Here is a 20,758-nt window from a genome sequence, read left to right on the forward strand (position 1 = left end):
TGGGTTAGTTCCGCTAAGCATAGTGTATTTCCAGGGTAGATCCGAGGTGGTATGCTTAATGATTTGGGGAACACCGGAAAAACAGGAAAGAATAAGTAGGTATGCAGATGTGAAGTAGGAGACCATTAACCATTCTCAGTTTAATAAATTCAAGGATTATGTGGATGTGCTGTCCCAGAAGATGGGGTTGATTTGGTTGAAGGATATAAATAAGAATAATGTGTGATTTGATTATGAAACTTTCGGAAGAAAAGGGTGTAGGTGTTGTTAGAATACTAGTTCCTAGAGTGCAGGTTTTGTGGGAGGGCAGGTGTAGGGAAGTAGTAATGAAGGAGGAGTTAGTCAGGTAATGAAACATGCTTGTGTGTGTGTGTGTGTGTGTGTGTGTGTGTGTGTGTGTGTGTGTGTGTGTGTGTGTGTACAAAAATACACAGTGTGTAAAACATTTGGGGAAATGAAGTGTTTAATCCCATCATGAATTATGTAATATGAGGGAGGGGGAGATTCAACAAATGAGATAAATGTTACATGTGGATGGCGCAGTGGTGCAGCGGTAGCGTTGTCACCTCACAGCAAGCGGTTCTCCAGTTTGATTCTCAGCTGGGGTGTTTTCTGTGCGGAGTCTGCATGTCCTCCCTGCGTTTGTGTGGGTTTCTTCTAGGTGCTCTGGTTTCCTTCCACATCACAAAGGCATGCATCTGGAGCATTTCTATCCGGGCCTCTGCTGAAAATTGGCTTTGTTCCAAGTTGGAATTTCCCAGTAAATAAATATTAAGTAAAATAAATAAAAATAAATACATATTTCTGCAGGTTTTCTATCATAAGTTCGAAGTTGTAACAGTAAATATATCAAAGGTGTGGTTTATATGAGCGACGTGCGGAATATTAATTAGGTTATAATGTTGCAAAATACAGTGCTTTGAAACTAGTGTGAATATTTCGAATCCCAAACTTTTTTTAAGCAGTACAGCAAGTCCTCCACTTACCTTTCCTTCCAGTTACCTGCCACCTTTTAAGCAGTACTAAGGTACCAGTTCAGTACTACATGGCTCCCTAATCACATTTTTGCAGGGGGAAGCCCCCCTGCGCCCCCTGCAACTTATATATTCCAACTCCGAGATCACACTGCAGTGAGGAAAAGGGTAAATTTCCTATTCCACATTGGTACCGCTATCTGTAGTCATAACATCAACCATTTATAAGTGAATGCACAGTAGCATTCGCTGCAGCGGACGCTCGCAGACATGATGGTCGGCAATACGGGAATCAGTCATCTGACATTCGACATTCCCGTGTTTGCCGAACCATCCTTCATTTTAATAGTAAACCATTTCTGTAATGGGTTGAACTAAATGTTTTGATTTAATGAATTTCTCTACTCTCTTTCAGTATCATTTGTTTTCAGAAATACTGAAGGTACAAAAAAGAAATAAAATAAATAGAATAATAATTAAATTAATATTATGTTTTGTTGACTTGAATGTAGGAGATACAATGCAAAAACAGTTGTTATAGCTCCATGACAAGAATTAACAGAAGAAATAAGGGAAAGACTACAAAAGTTTAAACAACTGTGGGAATGGCAGGACTTTTAATGGAGAATTATGGTAAGTAAAGTACATGTAAAAGACATCAATACAATATAAACAACAAGAGCCAAGTTTGTCCTGTATGTAGAAGTGAAAACGCAGTAGAGAATTTCACTCTTGTATGTAAGAATAAAACTGCTTTGGTACTGTACATAGAATTGTGGCTGAGTGATGAAATAATATAAATGTTTATTATTTATTGACATTTGTTTTCTGGGAAAATCTGACTGGGCAGCTGAGCACATTTTCAGTGGAGACCCTTGGAAAAAAGCTCCAAAATGTTTACGGTAAAATATTGCAGTATGTAATCCCCCTTCCTTTTTTTTTTGCACATGGGGTCAGGGTGTCACATCAACAATGACCATCGTCTAGAGCCAGGTGGCTAGCCCTGCCACAGTTGTTCAATTGTCAGTTTCAGAGTGTCCAGTACACCTACTGCATGTCTTTGGAATTTGGGAGGAAATTGAACTACCCGGAAAAAGCCGAAGCAATCACAGGGAGGGCATTCAATTCCATACAGAAGCCACCACAGCCAAGAATCAAACCAAAGAACCTCTTACTTGATGCAACAGTGTTACCCACTGCACCACTGTACCACCCAGAAGTACAAAACAAGAAACAGAATAAGAGGCAACTGCTGTGCAGTAATTTTCTGTTACACAAATGAAGGCTGTGTCAGTTCCATAGAGTTTGTGGTATTATAAACACAATATGATTATTATTCCAGAGGAAACAAAAGCAGCTTCAATAAGGAATGAGGGGTGCAGTACGATGAGAAAGGAGCTAGATAGATGTTTTGTTGTGGTAGGCCACATTGAGGAGGAGGATGAAGGCGGGGGGAGAGGAAGGGAAGAGGTGGAGGCAGAAGTGTGTGTCATGGAAGGTGAGGTAGGTAAGAAGGAGTGGAGTGAGATATAGAAGTATGTTTCACCATGCATCACATTTATTTATTTATTTTTTATTTTATTTTACATTTGTTGACCGGGCTAGTCTAGCTGGATATATGTCCATTTTCAGTAGAGACCCGGGGAGATAAGCTCCAAACAGTTCAAAATAATTTGTAATCAAAAGTAATACATGTTTATAATGCAGATACATTCACAGTAAAGGAGTTAAACTTCAACTGGTCACATAATAATGTATAAAAATGCAGAGTATTAGACTTGCCTTAGTACAAATACAGTTACAAATAAGCATTCAGAAAGAATAATAGCATAATGTGCAGTAAGTGTAGATACAAAGAAAGTTAAGAGAAGAAGCAGTTACGTAATACATCTAGTAGTAAAACATGTCCAATAATGTTTTTTTTTTTTTTTTTTTTTATGATACAGTAGGAAGTAATACTATGATGGAGAAGTGGATCAGTAGATGTTAAGATGAAGGAAAAGCATGGTTGAGAAGGTAGGGTTGAATCAAGTATCAAGAGCTAGTTGGTCAGTCAGGGTTCGTACATGGGCACATCCAATGTGTTTTGAGGAAGACCTTTAGGTTCTTTTTAAAAAGAGTTACAGAGGGAAGTGTAGAAAGTTCGGAGGGAAGCAGGTTCCTGGCTTTTCCGACAGTATTAGAGAAGAGAGAGTCTCCGGCCTTATTGTTTGCTTTGTCGATATTTACAAGAAGATTTTGTGAGGATCTAAGAGACTTCAGGTGATGGTAGGGGTGAATAAGAGTAGATAGTATGGGTGTTTTGGCAGGTTGATAAAGTATCTTATGGGCGATGGCTAGTTGATTAAATGTCAGCTGCTGCTGTAATTCAAGCCACCCTTGTTGCTTAAGATTAATACAGTGGTGGGTTCTGAAAGGGTTGCCTGTGGCAAACCTGGCTATATTATTGTAGGAGTGTTCTACTTTCTTAAGGTTATTTTTTGAGAGATTAGTGAATATGGGTGAGGCATAAAAAGGGTAGAGATTAGGTGGGAGTCGGCAATAGTTATTCTAGTTGCAGGAGTGAGGAAGGGTTTGATTCTGTAAAGAGAGCCTATTTTTTTATTAATAGTTTTCAAAGTGTTGCTGATATGGGTGTTGAAGTTAAGGTTGTTGTCTATGGTGATACCTAGCAGTTTGGTAGTAAGATCTTGGGATATAGGCGTATCATTTTTAGATGATACAGCAAAGTCTATTTGGGGGGATTTACTAGTAGGTGTGAAAAGGAGGAGTTTAGTTTTTTGGGTTAAGTAAGAGACAGCGTTGATTAAACCATTGTTCTACAGAGTTAAATGTGTGTTGTGTCAGGGAGTGAAGTTCAGATACAGATGTGGCTGAGCAAATAAGTGTGGAGTTGTCTGCGTATTGTATGCATGTAGTTTGGGGAACTACTTGAAGGTCATTGATGAATAAAGTAAACAGGAGAGGGCCCAGTATGGACCCTTGAGGGACACCAATGTTAACAGGTAGATGGGAAGAGCGAGTGGAGTTCCAGAGTACAGCTTGATGTCTGTTATTTAAGTAGGACTGGAACCATTTTATAGCTAGTGTGTCAAGTGATAGAGATTTAAGAATATGTATGAGTATTTGGTGATTAACCATGTCGAAAGCCTTGGACAGGTCTAAGAAAAGTGCAGAGGAAAGCATGTTAAGGTTACGTTTTTTGTTGATGGTGTCCGTAAAAGAAAGGAGGGCAGTGGTAGTGCTATGGGAAGGTCTGAAACCATGTTGGGTATTGGTAAGCAAGTTATTTTGGAGAAGGTGGTCAAGCAGTTGCTTGTGAATACACCTTTCCATAATCTTAGATAAGGGAGAGAGTAGGGCTGTGGGACGATAGTTGGAGAGTTCAGTGGAATTTCCACCCTTATGAAGGGGAATAATATGGGAAACTTTCCAAAGTTTAGGGACATATCCTTCAGTGATGGTTCTGTTGATTAGTATGGAGATAGGGTAAGCTATGGATTTGGCTGCTAACTGTAAGTATTCTGCGGGGTAGTAAGTCAGCAGAGAGAGTGCATGGTTTGAGTTTTTGGATAAAGGGGAGAATATAAGCTGTTGACAGGTTGGAAGAGAAATGGAGGGTGGTGGGTTTGAGTTAGAATTGGATATAGTTGTGTTTTGACTAGAGAGCTGACTGGCAAGAGTTTGAATTGCTTCAGTGAAAAAGGTATTAAAGGCATTAACCTTTTGTTTAGGATTCTCCTTGTCAGTGCCTTGTGGGTTTGGTGTGATAGATTGACCGGGCTGTAGTAATTGCTTAATACTTGCCCAGAACTTTTGTGGATTATTATGATGGGTTTGCTGAGATTGTAGGTAATAGATTTGTTTATCTGACAATATTGCTTTTTTAGTCACATTTCTCAGTTGCTTGTAGTGTTGGAGATCAGCAGGGTTTTTAGTTAAGCGTGATTTATTCCAGATTTTGTTTCTGAGATGGATTTTTTGCTTAGTTTCTTTAGAGAGCCAAGGAGCAGATTTAGTTCTTATCCTAAATAGAGCGGGTAGGAGCGTGGTGGTTGAGTATGGCTAGAAACTTAGCATTAAAGTAATCAACAGCTTCATCGAGAGAAAGGTGTTTTAAGGGGAACCAATTACATGCTTTCAGTTCACTCTGGAATAGATCCAATTTGAAGTTTTTCTTGGTTCTAATTGTTCTAGTAATGGGTTGAATGGGTGGATTGGCTTTGAGCCTGATAATGTAGGTTAGTAAGTGGTCACTTACATCGCCAGGGAGGTTTCCGGCTTCATAAGTGTGGGGTTGGTAATTAATGAGTATCCAATCTAAGGTGCTTTCTTTTTTATTTGTCTTGTTTATTCTAGTAGGGGAGGTAATAGTTTGAGTAAACCCGTAGAGATTAATATGGCTAGTAGGGTATTTGTTGCTGCAAGACTTTCAATCTATGTTAAAATCACCTAGGATTATGGTTTCTTGGGGTAGGTTTTGAGATAAAAATAAACATGAATATAATGTAAGGTGAAAATTATTTAAAAGAACAGGACAAGATGGCTAAAATATTGTTTTCATTTGTTTGAATTATGTGGAAAGCGAGATGCAAGGAATTATATAATAAGTCTGAAATGTCATGTATTTTGATAAGAATTGTTTTGTTTGTTGCAAGAATGGTAAGGGGTTAAAAATTGGATGATTTTATATGCAGCTAGTATAAATGCATGTAAATTATGTAAATATTTATACATACAGTAAATAAAGCTCTTACCTCTTTTTTTGGTAAGTGTCATGGGAGCTTTTGCATCCACCTGGGCTACCGCCAACTTGGGACATTGGTTTAACCATCTTTAAATTATTTGAGAGCTGGGAGAAGCAGGTTCCTGGAATTATTATAAACTCTATAGAGGACTGTAACTTTCCAGTGTTGTATATTTATCAGAGTCTTAGCTAGGTCATCTGACAATCCTGGGTAGAAACTTGAGGGTGGAAAAATGTAACTGTAGCAGGCTCCTTGTTACAAGCCCAGGAAGCTGCTTGGTGCCACAGTTACTAATATCCTGAGCTCCACGAATGAGCTGTTAGCATTCATTAAAGAAACGTAGCATCACTGTTGGCTTCTGTGAACACCACCGCTGCACAAGTACCCCATCAGCAGCTTCACCCTGCTGTGCGTCATCCCTTTATGGGTGTTGGAGATTGCGGCAGTCATATAGGTTTTGTGAAATGTGCAGACACCTGCCAGGAAGTAAAGGCTTTTTTCCAAAGGGTCACTGAATGATGTTAGGAGGCATTAATAGTCAAATTTTAACACTTCAGGATTAGAATGTCACTGAAAATGCCTCCCTTTTGCTCTAGTTGAACAATATTGCCAGTACAAGGTGCTGCCTTTATCATTTCCTGTGCCCTTGGAGTCTTCACCAAGAATTTGGCTGTGGATGTAGTGGCCCTTTGGTGGAGATGCCCCTTGTTTTTTTTCCATATGTGAATGACTGGCTGTTTGTGGCTTATTCTGCTTTGTGTTCTGTAGCCTGTGGTGGGCTGTTGCCTGGATACTCTTCTTGGGGATCTTCATAAACTAAGAGACTTTGTCCCTGACTCCATTTCAGACTACCTTCTTCAGGGAATGTGGTGAGCTAGAGATTTGGAGAATTCTGGTCTCACTCCACTGTTAAGCCTTTCACTGTCACTTTCTGGGAAGTATTCATTGCTTCGATAACTCTCTCTGGATACTTGTAGGATTCAGGGTAAAGACCTTTTCCATCTGCCAAGATTTGTGTCAGTCATCATGTTTACAGGAGGGGACTTCATTAGTAGCCTGTTAGTACTCCCACTTTTATAGATTTGCCTTGTACTTGTGATGTTGCATCATAGATTGGTTGGACTCTCTTACTGACTGGAACTTGATTGTTTTTCTTTTTTCCTTCTGACAGAAGTTTCTTACTTATGATTGCTTCATTTCGTTTATTAAGAAGGTGGTGACATTCTGAGCCATCTGTGATTCAGAGATTTTGGAGAATTTGTTTGTATTTATTTGGGTTTAGGAAGAGCTGGCCAGATGTCAGCCAGGTTTCAATAGAGGAGAAGGACTCTTGGGCAAGTTCTTGTTATTTGCTGATATTTTTTGCAGTACAGATAATTGTGGCATCATCTGTATAATGCACTAGGGATTTAGTTTTACAGGCTTTATATAGGTCTTTGATGAAGATGTTAAAGAGAGTGGGTCCCAAGACTGATCCTTGTGGTACACTGACTGGGACGAGGAGAAAGGATGAGAATCTTTTTGCCACTTGACAGCTAGAGTTTTGGAGGTAGCTATGAAAGCATGATATAGCAGTGGTGCTGAGTCCTAGGTTATGAAGTCTGTGTAGGAGAATAGAGTGTGAGACTGGCAGAGGCCTTGGATAAATCAAGAAAGAGGTCGGATACTAAGTTTCCGTCATTCCTGTTTGTGTCTGCTGTACTGGTGAAGCTAAGTAAAGCGGTAGAGGTACTGTGGTAGGGATGGGAGCCATGCTGAGGTGAAGAAAGAAGGTTATTTCGTATGAGGTAGTGTATGAGTTGTGCATGGATGCATTTTTTAGCATTTTTGGTAGGGGGAGAGGATGGCAGTGGACCTGTAGTTTGAGAGTTCGGTTGAATGCTCTCCTGTGTGGAGGGGAAAAATGTGGCTTTTTTTTCCAAAGAGTAGGGACATATGCTTCACCTGTGGGAGAATTTTGTTAGAACTTAGATGGGGTAGTCTATTACTTCTGCAGCCATCTTAAGGTGTTCACCCAATAGGTTGTCGGGGGCTAAGGCAGTGGGTTTCAATTTAAATAATATTTTTTTTTATTTTATGAAGAGGAATGGCTGGTGATGCTGTTGTCTGGTTGTCACTGTTACAGGGATATTGAATTAGTGATGAGACTGACTGAATAAAATGAAAATTGAAATATCAGCACAGTCGGTACAGTGTTGTGTGTAGGAGATGGTTGAATGGAGCAGCACAGTCGGTACAGTGTTGTGTGTAGGAGATGGTTGAATGGAGCAGCATAGTTGATACAGTGTTGTCTGTAGGAGATGGTTGAATGGAGCAGCAGTCGGTACATTGTTGTGTGTAGGAGATGGTTGAATGGAGCAACACAGTTGGTACAGTGTTGTGTGTAGGAGATGGTTGAATGGATCAGCACAGTCGGTACAGTGTTGTGTGTGGGAGATGGTTGAATGGAGCAGCACAGTCAGTACAGTGTTGTGTGTAGGAGATGGTTGAATGAAGCAGCACAGTCGGTACAGTGTTGTGTGTGGGAGATGGTTGAATGGAGCAGCACAGTCAGTACAGTGTTGTGTGTAGGAGATGGTTGAATGGAGCAGCACAGTCGGTACAGTGTTGTGTGTAGGAGATGGTTGAATGGAGCAGCACAGTTGGTACAGTGTTGTGTGTAGGAGATGGTTGAATGGATCAGCACAGTCGGTACAGTGTTGTGTGTGGGAGATGGTTGAATGGAGCAGCACAGTCGGTGCAGTGTTTTGTGTAGGAGATGGTTGAATGGAGCAGCACAGTCGGTACAGTGTTGTGTGTGGGAGATGGTTGAATGGAGCAGCACAGTCGGTACAGTGTTTTGTGTAGGAGATGGTTGAATGGAGCAGCATAGTTGGTACAGTGTTGTGTGTAGGAGATGTGTTGTGTGTAGGAGATAGTTGAATGGAGCAGCACAGTCGGTACAGTGTTGTGTGTGTGAGATGGTCGAATGGAGCAGCACAGTTGGTGCAGTGTTGTGTGTAGGAGATGGTTGAATGGATCAGCACAGTCGGTACAGTGTTGTGTGTGGGAGATGGTTGAATGCAGCAGCACAGTCGGTACAGTGTTTTGTGTAGGAGATGGTTGAATGGAGCAGCATAGTTGGTACAGTGTTGTGTGTAGGAGATGTGTTGTGTGTAGGAGATAGTTGAATGGAGCAGCACAGTCGGTACAGTGTTGTGTGTGTGAGATGGTCGAATGGAGCAGCACAGTTGGTGCAGTGTTGTGTGTAGGAGATGGTTGAATGGAGCAGCACAGTCGGTACAGTGTTGTGTGTGTGAGATGGTCGAATGGAGCAGCACAGTCGGTACAGTGTTGTGTGTAGGAGATGGTTGAATGGAGCAGCACAGTCGGTACAGTGTTTTGTGTAGGAGATGGTTGAATGGAGCAGCATAGTTGGTACAGTGTTGTGTGTAGGAGATGTGTTGTGTGTAGGAGATAGTTGAATGGAGCAGCACAGTCGGTACAGTGTTGTGTGTGTGAGATGGTCGAATGGAACAGCACAGTCGGTACAGTGTTGTGTGTAGGAGATGGTTGACTGGAGCAGCACAGTCGGTACAGTGTTGTGTGTGGGAGATGGTTGAATGGAGCAGCACAGTCAGTGCAGTGCTATGTGTGGGAGATGGTTGAATGGGGAGCAGCACAGTCAGTAAAGTGTTGTGTGTAGGAGATGGTTGAATGGAGCAGCACAGTCAGTACAGTGTTGTGTGTAGGAGATGGTTGAATGGAGCGGCATAGTCGGTACAGTGTTGTGTGTAGGAGATGGTTGAATGGAGCAGCACAGTCGGTACAGTGTTGTGTGTAGGAGATGGTTGAATGGAGCAGCACAATCGGTACAGTGTTGTGTGTGGGAGATGGTTGAATGGAGCAGCACAGTCGGTACAGTGTTGTGTGTAGGAGATGGTTGAATGGAGTAGCCCAGTCAGTACAGTGCTGTGTGTAGGAGATGGTTGAATGGAGCTGCACAGTCAGTACAGTGTTATGTGTAGGAGATGGTTGAATGGAGCAGCACAATCGGTACAGTGTTTTGTGTGGGAGATGGTTGAATGGAGCAGCCCAGTCAGTACAGTGCTGTGTGTAGGAGATGGTTGAATGGAGCTGCACAGTCGGTACAGTGTTGTGTGTAGGAGATGTTTGAATGGAGCAGCACAATCGGTACAGTGTTTTGCGTGGAAGATGGTTGAATGGAGCAGCCCAGTCAGTACAGTGCTGTTTGTAGGAAATGGTTGAGTGGAGCATTATTTTATCATGTCCCCATAAATATGGATATTGTTGGACCAATTTGTGTGTGGGTATATAATTTACTGCTATTCCCTTTATGTTTGCTTCATTAATTTTGTATCCTGAAAAGATTTAAATCTGCCTCAAAATGTTCCATAGCACTGTAATGTCTCTCTCTGGTTTTGTCAAGTATAGAATAATGTCATCTGCAAATAAGAGCCAGCATTTCTTGACTACCATACCAATTATATCCTTGAATTTCTGAGTCCCTTATTTTCTTTGCCAATGGTTATAAATATAATGCAAATAACAAAGGTGAAAGAAGACAGAGCTGCCTGGTACCTCTTTTCAAGCAGAAATTGTCAGAGAGGACCCCATTCACTTTTATTTTCACCTCCGATCCCTCATGTATCATCCTAATCAACCTTACATCTTTTTTTTCAGGAAATGCAAATGTTTCAATTGCCCTGCTCATAAAGTCCCAGCTTGCTCTGTCAAATGCTTTTTCTGCATCAAGACCCACCAACAACAATGATATTTTCTTACATTCTGCTTCCCTCTGGATCATCAATATTCTGTTAAGATTGTCAAATGTTTGCTGCCCCTCCACAAAACTACATTGATCCATATCTATCAATTTTGGCATTATTTTGCCATTCTTTAGACTTGTACACTTTATAATCACGGTTTAGTATTGAAATGGGCCTGTATGAAGCTGGGTCTGATGGATCTTTATGTTCTTTAGGTATTACAGTTACCACTGCGTTATTCCAGGACGTTGGTGCTTCTCCTCCTGCTAAGTACTGTTAAACCAAACCTTCCAGATCTTTTATCGTTTTTATCCTCCTTGCTCCAAGCTTCCACAGGAAATACCATGTATTCCTCGGGACTTTCCTATGGATTGGTTATACATCACAATTTTTATCTCATCTCCTCTTATCCTAACCATTAGTAATTTGAGCCTCATCTACCTCTAACCTTGACGTATTTAATTCTTCCATAAACATTTCCATTTGTATCTTCTGTATTTCCATACTTGTCTGTTTATGCAGACATTCGTAGAATTTCTAAAATATTTCTAATATCTCTACAGGATCTCTTGTTATGTTCCTTGTTATAGGCTCCCTAAGCTTGGTGACAGCCCTTTCTACTTTCTGTTCCCTGAGTTGTGCTAAAACCTTTTTGTGCTCTGGAGTTATCAAAAACAGTTGCTCAACAGCAGTCTTTCTAAACTTGTGCATATTATCGAGGTAATCCCTTATTTTTCTTCTTAGCATTTTGCCGTTGATCCTCTTGTTCTGTGAGATTCTCCCTGTTCTGCAGTACTTTAACATTTGTCAGTCCCTCTGCATAAGTCTTGTTACTTCTTAACCATAGCTCTCTTTAATTTCCACCCTATTTTTATATGGTCATGTGTTCTTGAGAGGTATTGGGGTGGTTATCTTCTGTGCAGACTTGGTTTCTGTCAAGTCATGTAGAATGAACCTATATTAGAATGTAGAGATTTTGAAACCTGTATATACATTTGTTCATTTTTTTTTCTTTTGTTTTTTTTTCACTCCACTTTGGCCCTGCAGCTTCAAACCAAGGCCCAGGAAAACAAGTTCCAGCAACTCAGTTAAAAATAAACAAGGTGTTAGTCTTGGTACAGTAATGATGTTTTCATCAATCCTTTTTGACTTGGCTGAGAGGCATAAAGAACATGCAAGACTGTATAAGACTGAAGTGGTTTAAGGTGTTTTATCAATGTAGATTGGGGACCAGCATATGGTTGCATTGTGATTTATTTAACAGTTTGTACTTAAAGTTCAGCTGAGTAAAGAGCTGACTAGAGAGGGGTGATTGTTACACAGCATGAGATTTTGTTGCTGGGGGCAACTGGGCAAGTGTAACCTTTTGTAGTTCTTTTGTAACCAGATTCAAATGCGACAGCAGAACATTGTGAGGATTGTGGACCCAAGGCAAAATGATGAAGGTTGCAGATGTCCTTCGTGTTTCACTGTTGCAGTCATTACATTTGGGTAATCTGCTGGCAGGTTGCCATCAGTCGGCCTGATTAACAGAGTCTTGGGTGCTGCGTCGGTTGCTGTCCCTTCCAAATTTGTCAGGTCGTCAGAGGTATAAAACATGCAGCCGACGCCGTTACATCAGTCTTTATTGCCGCGCAGTGCCCGAAGCAGAAGCAGTTGTGTCTGTCAGCCGACTCCTGAAATTTTCGTTTTCGAGTTTCAGAACTGAAGTCTTCAACTAAAAAGCTAAGTACCCCATTGGGGAAACTTTTTCTTGCTCCTTACCGATGTCAGTAAAAATTAATAATTTGTATTACTTGTGGGAAGCAAATACATCATAAGGATTTTCATTTGTACTGTATTCCTTGCCTAGGCCCTGACCACAACGTACCTTGCTGTCACTTTTGTGCTAAATTTAATCAACGCACTATTAAACATCGGTATATTTTTGCCTCTAAATATTTTGGCTCACGCTTTAATTATCCAGAAATGTCGTCGGTTAGCAATCCGACTACCGGAATACCAAGCTGACGCCCAGGAGAAAGCAGTCCAAAGAACGGAATAATCCGCTGCACTGTAGGTAAACAGTTGAAGCTGACGAGTATCCAAATTGAGGATGAACTATCACAAAAAGCAGTAGTTTAATCCAAAAGGAAGTGAAGCGCAAAAAAATCCCTAGGGATTTTTTTGCGCTTCACTTCCTTTTGGATTAAACTACTGCTTTTTGTGATAGTTCATCCTCAATTTGGATACTCGTCAGCTTCAACTGTTTACCTACAGTGCAGCGGATTATTCCGTTCTTTGGACTGCTTTCTCCTGGGCGTCAGCTTGGTGTTTCTGTCGCTAGTTTATTTCTGTTTGTCTTTTTGGTGGTATGGCGACTACCGGAATACCTAAAAAAGCACAAAGAAAAAGACCGAGACAGGCCGTTGAGGTCCAAAACTGACGACGACGCTTCTCCTAAGCCAGTTTGCCGGTACTCAGTGAGATGCTTTCGCAGCCCCTGATACCTGCTACTTCTGATTCGCAGGCCTCTACTGAGATCCATTCAGAGTCCGGTATGCCGCGAGAGGCTTCAACTGTGGAACCTGCAGATGTCTCTACCTTGGATGAGTCCGGAGCCACTGTGCAGCCACTGGCTTCTGAGTGTGTTTTCAGGCCTACAGATTTATATATTAGACCGCCATCTTCAAAACTAATGCCAAAATCTAAATCTTGGTCTAAAAAACGACGCCTGGGCCACATGTGCAGGCCCCTGTGCCTAAAAAACAAATAATAAAAATGGCTGAAGATTTAATTACTCTGATCAGGGGTAGCCACCCCCCCCCCCCCCTTCTAAGAGGCCTGGGCAAGACATTGATTATGAATCTTCTGAACAGAATTCTATTTCTTCTTCTAATGAACAGGATTTGTCTATACCTACTTATGAGGACTCTGATGCAGAAGATTCCATTCCTTCTGCTTCTCCCCCTGAGGATTTTTCTTTTGAGGAAACTTTACATACCTTAAGGGAACATTTCCACTGGGAAAGTCAGGATTTCTCTGAATCTAAAAAGAGAGACTTAGGGATTTTCTTCTTCTTCCTCAGCATAGGCCTTTGGCTATACCTCCTGTTCTATACATTGTTGATGATGTTTTTTCAGAATCTAGTATGGCTCCTGATTCTCTGCCTCCAGCTCCTTGTAAACCAGACCGATACTACAGGGTTCCTGACTCCCACAAATTCCTTTTCAAAAATCTTATTGCAGATCCTGAAACCATTTCACAGGATCCCAAAGGCATTAAGGCCTCTACTGCTAAAAATCCTACCCCTTCTGATAGAGATTCTAGGGCGCTGGATAGATGGGGTAAGAAGGTTTACACTTCTGCAACCTTGGCAATCAGGCCTTTAAACTGTAAATTTCATATGCTTAAATATCAACAGCATATCATGGGACTGCTTAAACAGAAAATTATGTTAATTTCTGACTGTGTGGAAAATAAAGATTTACAGGATTTCTTGCATTCAGCTGAACAAGTTGGAAAGCATACGTTGCAATGTGGTTTTGATTCTTTGGAGGCCTCTTGCAGGGCTGCTGTAACTGGCTCTGTGCAAAAAAAGGCATGCTTGGTTCAAAGAGCAGAGTCTGCCTGATCATGTTAAAGCAAAATTGTTGGATGCTCCTTTGCAACAGGACCGTCTCTTTGGTAAAAAGGCTGAAGAAGTTTTAAAAAAGATGGAAGGTAAAGCTGAATCTATGCAAACTGTGAAAGATTTCTTACAAGTGCAACCTCCAAGATTTAGTCGGCGCTGGCCTACTAAGAACTGGTCCTTTCCAGTTCCTTCGAGAGCCACTCAAGTCAAACCCAGACATTCCAAAGGTTCCAGGTTTCAGTCACAAGGGACTTTTAGAACAAAACAATGGGGTACCTCCTCCTCCAAATCTGGAAACAACAAGGCACCTCCCTATGGTAAACAGTCTCAATGACTTCCCTTTACACTTACCAAGCATTTACCTTTTAGCCGCCCCTTTGGGGGGAAAACTGGCACTTCATGCAAGAAACTGGCAACTTATAACCCAGGACAAATGGGTTTTAGTATCCCAGGGATCCAAATTTCATTTCCACATGTTGCCAATCCCAAACAGATGGCCAGACCTACCCCCAAATCAATGGGCAGAGGCCCAGAAACAAGTACTGTCCCTCTTGAACATGGGGGCATTTCAACCAGTACCAGAAAAGGAAAAGGGACAAGGTTTCTAGTCAAGACTTTTCCTGGTACCCAGAAAAGACAAATCATGGCGTCCAATTCTGGACTTGTCTATTCTAAACACATTTCTGGACATTCCAAAATTCAAGATGCTGACTCTTCAACAGGTACTTCCTATGCTAGGAAAAGATGCCTGGTTGGTAACTCTAGACTTAAAAGAGGCTTACCTGCATATCCCAATCAGGGAATCTTGCAGAGGATACCTATGCTTCAAAGCAGGCTACTTGCATTACCAGTTCTCTGCACTGCCCTTTGGCTTATCTACTGCGCCCAGGGTCTTCACAAAGTGCCTGGCTAGAGTAATTGCATTTTGTAGGCAAAGAAATATTCAAATATATCCATATCTGGATGATTGTCTAATTCTGGCAGAAGACGGGGACATTCTTCTAAAACATCTGGTGTTTGTAAAAAGGGTTCTAACTTGTCTAAGGTACACCATAAATGAAAAGAAATCACAACTGGTACCCTCTCAAAAAATTACATTCCTGGGTGCAAGCTTGAATACAACTGCCCAGATGGTTTACCTTACGCCAGAAAAGCAGATTCATTTGGTAACTTACTTCAAACAGGTGGCCACAAAAACACTGCTATCTGCAAGACAAATTCTGCAAACCTTGGGGTTCATGGCCTCCTGCATTCTTCTAATTCCACATGCAAGACTGCATATGAGGAAACTTCAGTGGTACTTAAGTTTATGGAGTCAACATCGTCACAGCATGGAAACAATGATTCCTGTCATACGTTGCTTGCAACTACAGTTCCTATGGTGGGCAGAGGCCTTCCACCAAAACAAGGGACTGCCATTCACCCCACCCCCTGCTGCCCAAACCCTAACTACAGACGCATCAGACTATGCTTGGGGGGCTCGTCTGGCAGGGAAGTGCATTCAGGGGCAAATGGAACCCAAATCAAATGCACCTTCATATGAATCAAAAAGAGATGCTAGCTGTGCAGAATGCACTGACAGCCTTCAAGGACTACCTTCATCCAGGACAATTAATGATAAGGACAGACAACACCACAGTTATGTGGTACATAAACAAGCAGGGGGTACACATTCCTACCCCCTTTGCAGACTAGCCATGGCATTGTGGAACACGGCCTTGACCTATCAAATACAAGTACAAGCTCAATTCCTGCCAGGAAAGCTAAATACTCTGGCAGACGAACTAAGCAGAAATCTTATGGACCCACACGAATGGAAAGTGGAACCATGGATTTTCAACATGTTGACACACAAATGGGGGAGTCCAGACATAGATCTTTTTGCCTCACCCCAGAACTATCAGTTGGACAAATTCTGCACAAGAACTCATCACAAAAAAGCCTGGAAAGTGGATGCTCTATCATTCAGCTGGAAAAAGTCTATGCTTTTCCCCCTCTGCCTCTGCTCTCCAAAGTTCTACTAAAAATCAAACAGCACAAACCAAAAATATTTTGATTGCTCCAGACTGGCCTTGCCAACACTGGTACCCACTCCTGCGCAATGTGTCACACCTTCCACCGTGGCACCTGCCTCAGACACCTTGCTTACTGTCTCAGCAGAACAGCCAAATTCTGCACACTCATCTCCAAACTTTGAATCTCGCAGTGTGGCTAATCACCTAAATTCACTCTTAGCATCCCTCAGCAAACCTGTGATGGATGTCATTTTGGAGGCAAGAAGGCCTAGTACTAGAAAATCTTACGCTGACAAATGGAAAAGATTCTGTGCCTGGAATCAGTCACAAGGGATAAGCACAGCAGTGCCCAGTATTCCTAAGATTTTACAATACTTAAGTGAGATGCTTCATAAGGGCCTGTCCTTTTCTTCCAAAAAAATCCATGCCTCAGCCATTTCAGCTCATTACAACACAGAACCCTCCCCTCTTCTCTCATCCTCTGCTAAAGATGCATCTCAGAGGGGCCAAAAACTTAAGACCACTCAGGAGAGCTCCAACCCCTGCCTGGGACCTCAATTTTGTATTAGAAAAGCTCACTCTCCCTCCTTTCAAGCCAGCTGCTACTGCAGACTTAAAATTTCTATCCTGGAAAACAACTTTCCTTTTAGCAGTCACTTCAGATGGAAGGATTTCCGAATTACAGGCTCTTATGGCAGTGGAGCCTTTCATTATTTTTCATGTGGACAGGGTGTGTCTCAGGACCAATCCATCCTTCATGCCTAAGGTGGTATCCAGTGTGGCTCTTAATCAGAGCATTCATTTGCCAACTTTCTTTCCCAATCATCAGGACAAGGGGGAGCGGATTCTGCATTCATTGGATGTACACAGACAACTTAGATTTTACTTAAACAGGACAAAATCTCTAAGAAAATCTGAACAACTTACTGGTGGCATTTGCTGTAGGGGCAGAGGGAAAGGCTATTTCAAAGCGGACAAATGTTAAGTTGTCTATCTCGCCTTCATTCTTGCTGGATGGGTTCGGAGCCGACCTCGGCTCCGACTCGGCCACTCTAAAGCTCGAGAGTTGGTTCCACCGGCTCGAGGCTCCCCTTATATCCCACAATGCTAGGCGATAGTTACCTCAGATCTCGTTTGCCGCTACAGCTTCGAGGTTGGTTGTTCTACCGGTTCCTGGTGAGTTAAGCTTTTTCTATTAAAAGTTACTCTGTTTCCCCCTTTTTTTAGTTTAATTATTGTCAAATTAGTGTAGTTCATTGAACTTTATCCCCGACCTAATTTTTTCCCGTTTTTTTCTTAAAAGAACTTTAGTTCTTCCCTTGGGCCTTGGGCCTTCCCTTCCCTAGGGAGTGTTTGTGTAGTTTAAGCTACTGTTTATTCTACTTTATTTTTTAGTAATTTTACTAAAGTAATTTTTTCTGACAGGGTATAACTGGTGTGTTTGAGTGTGTGTTTGTGTTCACCAGTTAGGCTATGTCTAAAGAAGCAAAGGTCTCCGGATTCAAGAAGTGTGATGCGTGCTGTCAGAAAATGTCTCTGACAGACGCTCACACTTCTTGTGTCTATTGTCTGGGGCCTTTGCACCTGCAGGACTCCTGTGCTGTCTGCCATGGCTTCAGCCCCAGGGTCCTGCAGGAAAGGAAAAACAAGCTCATATTGAGAGGCTTGTTGAAGCCTGAGGATTCCCTGTCTGTCTCAACAGGGAAGCCCTCTAAGGCATCGAGGTCTTCGGCTCCGGCTTCTGAGCCGAGACCTCAGGTTGTTCAACCTTTGCCTTTATCGGCTCCGGCTGGAGCCGATAAGACTCAGTCCACAGTTTCTGTGGCTTCCTCGGCTCCAGCCGGAGCCGAGGTTATCGAGGTACCTGTATCGGCTCCGACAAGATCTTCGGAGCCGGCAACCAGAAAGAGGTCTAGGTCACCTTCTCTTGGCTCCGTTCATTCGGCTCCAGGATCTCCCCTGCTGTCTGAACGGAGCCAAAGGTCTCATTCCTCTAGGTCATCGAGGTTGTCCGATCATGACCTTCAGAGGGTGGTGAGTCGACTACTCAAGTCTGAGGCACTAGCCCAGATGCTTCAGAGCCCGACTCATCAGTCGGTGCCTGTCCGGTCCATCAACTCCTTCCTCCTTCGACTCTTTTGAGCTCGGAGCCGGGTCGTGTCGGAACCGAGACTGTGGTTACCTCGGAGCCGAGACAATTGTCTTCGGCTCCGTCGTCGGCCCGCTTTCTTCCATGGAGGAATCTCGGCGCCGGACTTCCTCGTCGGCTCCGAGGGGTGAGTGGCATCGGACCCTTGTCCGACCCCTCTCCCTCTCGGTGCTTGCGCTGGTGAGTTCGGCTCCGACATCGCCTCGAGCCATCACTGTCGGTGCCGAGGGGGTCCTTAGCTCCTCGGAGCGGGGACCTCTGGCTCTGCCTGACAGGGGTGCTTTCGAGGTCATGCGGAGTGTGTTAGAGCCTGGCTCTACTCCACAGTCGGCTCCGTCAGCCCCTCCCTCTATGCTGCCTCAGGGTAAGTCGACTCACTCCCTCATCCCTGACCGCAGAGAGCCAACTCCTCAGGAGCTCCTTTGGGGATTTCATCCTCTTCCGAGCCCTCTCCTGATTTGGCAGAAGAACCTCCTCGGAAGAGGAAGTGCAAGAGGAAGCACATTGACACACCTGAGTCTATCACGCCGGACACAGATCTGGATGATTCTGAGGGTTCCCCCCGTTCCCCTTCTGAAGATGTCTCATTTGCAGACATTCTGGAGATCCTTAAACAGAGGGGAAATTGGCCAGCCCTCAACCCTTCGGAGGACGAATCTGTGTATCTTGAGGCGTTTGGCTCACGCCCTTCCACCGCCTCGGTGTCCCCCTTGACCCCTCATGCAGGTGGTTGCAAAAAAGGCATGGACGGCTCCTGATTCAGTGGACCCCACTCCCAGGAGACCTTCTAAGTACATAACAGCTCCAGCAGACAAGCAATTTCTAACAAAAGGAGTTTCTGTGGATGCTATGGTGGTAGCTGCTGCCACAAAGAAGGAACTGGCTGATCCTTCAGTACCTGTCCATCCACCTAACAAGGAATCTAGGTCCATGGATAGGTACGGGAAGCGGATGTTCTCCTCAGCGACATTTACTATGCGTTCGCTGAATTACCTGTGCCATTTCACTCGTCTTCAAAGAGACTTGATCAAAGAAGCGAGTGAAATGCTGAAGGACCCTACAGCTGCGGGTTTCCAAGAGAAAATGAACACGCAGCTGGCTATCCTTAATTCTATTTCCAACTCCTCCATGCGCCTCCTCTCTTATGCGGCCGATGGAGCGAGCAGAGCAGCAGGAACAGGGGTAGCCTTACGTAGGCACGCCTGGATGCGGCTATGCAATTTTGCGGAACCTTTCAAGACGTCTTTCACGAACTCCCCTTTTGATGGATCATCTCTTTTTGGTCCACAAGTGAAAGAAACCCTGACTAGGTGCGAGACTGATGGCAAGACCCTTTCTGCCGTCGGAGTCCGTTTTTCTACTCCTTCTAGGCCTTACCCCAAAGGCCAGAAGGGGGGAAAGATGTGGTTCCGTAAACAATCCCAAGGGACTTCGCCTGACGCACAGAGTCGGTTCCCCGCCAGAGGCAGAATGGGGGAACAACAATGGTAGACGTCGCCCTAGAGGCAGAGGGGGTCCGCAGAACCAGGGCAATCGAGAAACGTTCTCCGAGAAGCCCTTTCAGCATCCCTGAGGTGTTGCCCGACTGCCCATCTTCGGAGGCAGTCGGGGGAAGATTGTCACTGTACCCAGAAGCCTGGCTATCCTTGACACAAGACAAATGGGTACAGTCCATCATTTCGAAGGTTATTCTATTCCCTTTCTTCGCTTTCCAAATCAGTCAAAAAATCCCTTCCAGATGTTCCACCGCTCAAAGGGATCTTGCAGCTTTGGAAATTTCAAATCTGCTTGCAAAAGAGCTATTCAGCCAGTGCCAGCAGACCAACTAGGATCCGGAATCTACTCAAGGTTCTTTTAGTTCCAAAGAAAACAGGGGACTGGAGACCAATTTTGGATCTCAGTATCTTGAACAGATCAGTCAAGAAAACAAGATTTCGATGGTCACGCTGCAATCCATTCTTCCCCTATTGGGAAAAGGAAACTGGATGTGCTCTATAGACCTTCAGGACGCGTACTATCACATAAAATGAACAGACGCTCCAGAAGATTCCTCCGCTTCAGGCTGGGAACCAGTCATTTTCAATTCAGGGCCCTGCCCTTTGGTCTCACCACTGCCCCCGGTGTTTACCAAATGCATGGCAGTGGTAGCTTCTCACCTGAGACGACAAGGATTCCAGGTGTTTCCATATTTGGACGACTGGCTCCTCACAGCTCCCACCAAGCATCTCCTTCTGATGGCCAGAGATTACACTTTTCGCCTGTCAAAGACTGGGTATCTCAATAAATTGCGAAAAGTCTGTTTTGTCGCCTTGTCGTACTATTACCTACATAGGCGCAAAATTAGATACTGTAAACATGTCTGCAACACTAACGAACCAAAGGATATCAGACATTCAAAAATTGGTATCACTACTTCTCAACAACAACAGAGCCAAAGCCAGGTTAGTTCTAAAGGTGTTGGGAATCATGGCAGCGGCCATACCCCTCCTT

General features: G+C 43.3%; 1 protein-coding gene across 2 annotated transcripts in view; it reads left to right on the forward strand.

The window, feature by feature from the left end:
* The window catches only part of HIP1R (huntingtin interacting protein 1 related), a 2,955,354-nt gene that overhangs the window by 1,067,616 nt on the left and 1,866,980 nt on the right, over positions 1-20,758 (forward strand). The gene's annotated exons all lie outside the window — the stretch shown is intronic.

This window comes from Protopterus annectens, chromosome 4.part0 (assembly GCF_019279795.1).
Source record: "Protopterus annectens isolate FY-2018-M chromosome 4.part0, PAN1.0, whole genome shotgun sequence".
Taxonomy (NCBI): Eukaryota; Metazoa; Chordata; order Ceratodontiformes; family Protopteridae; genus Protopterus; species Protopterus annectens.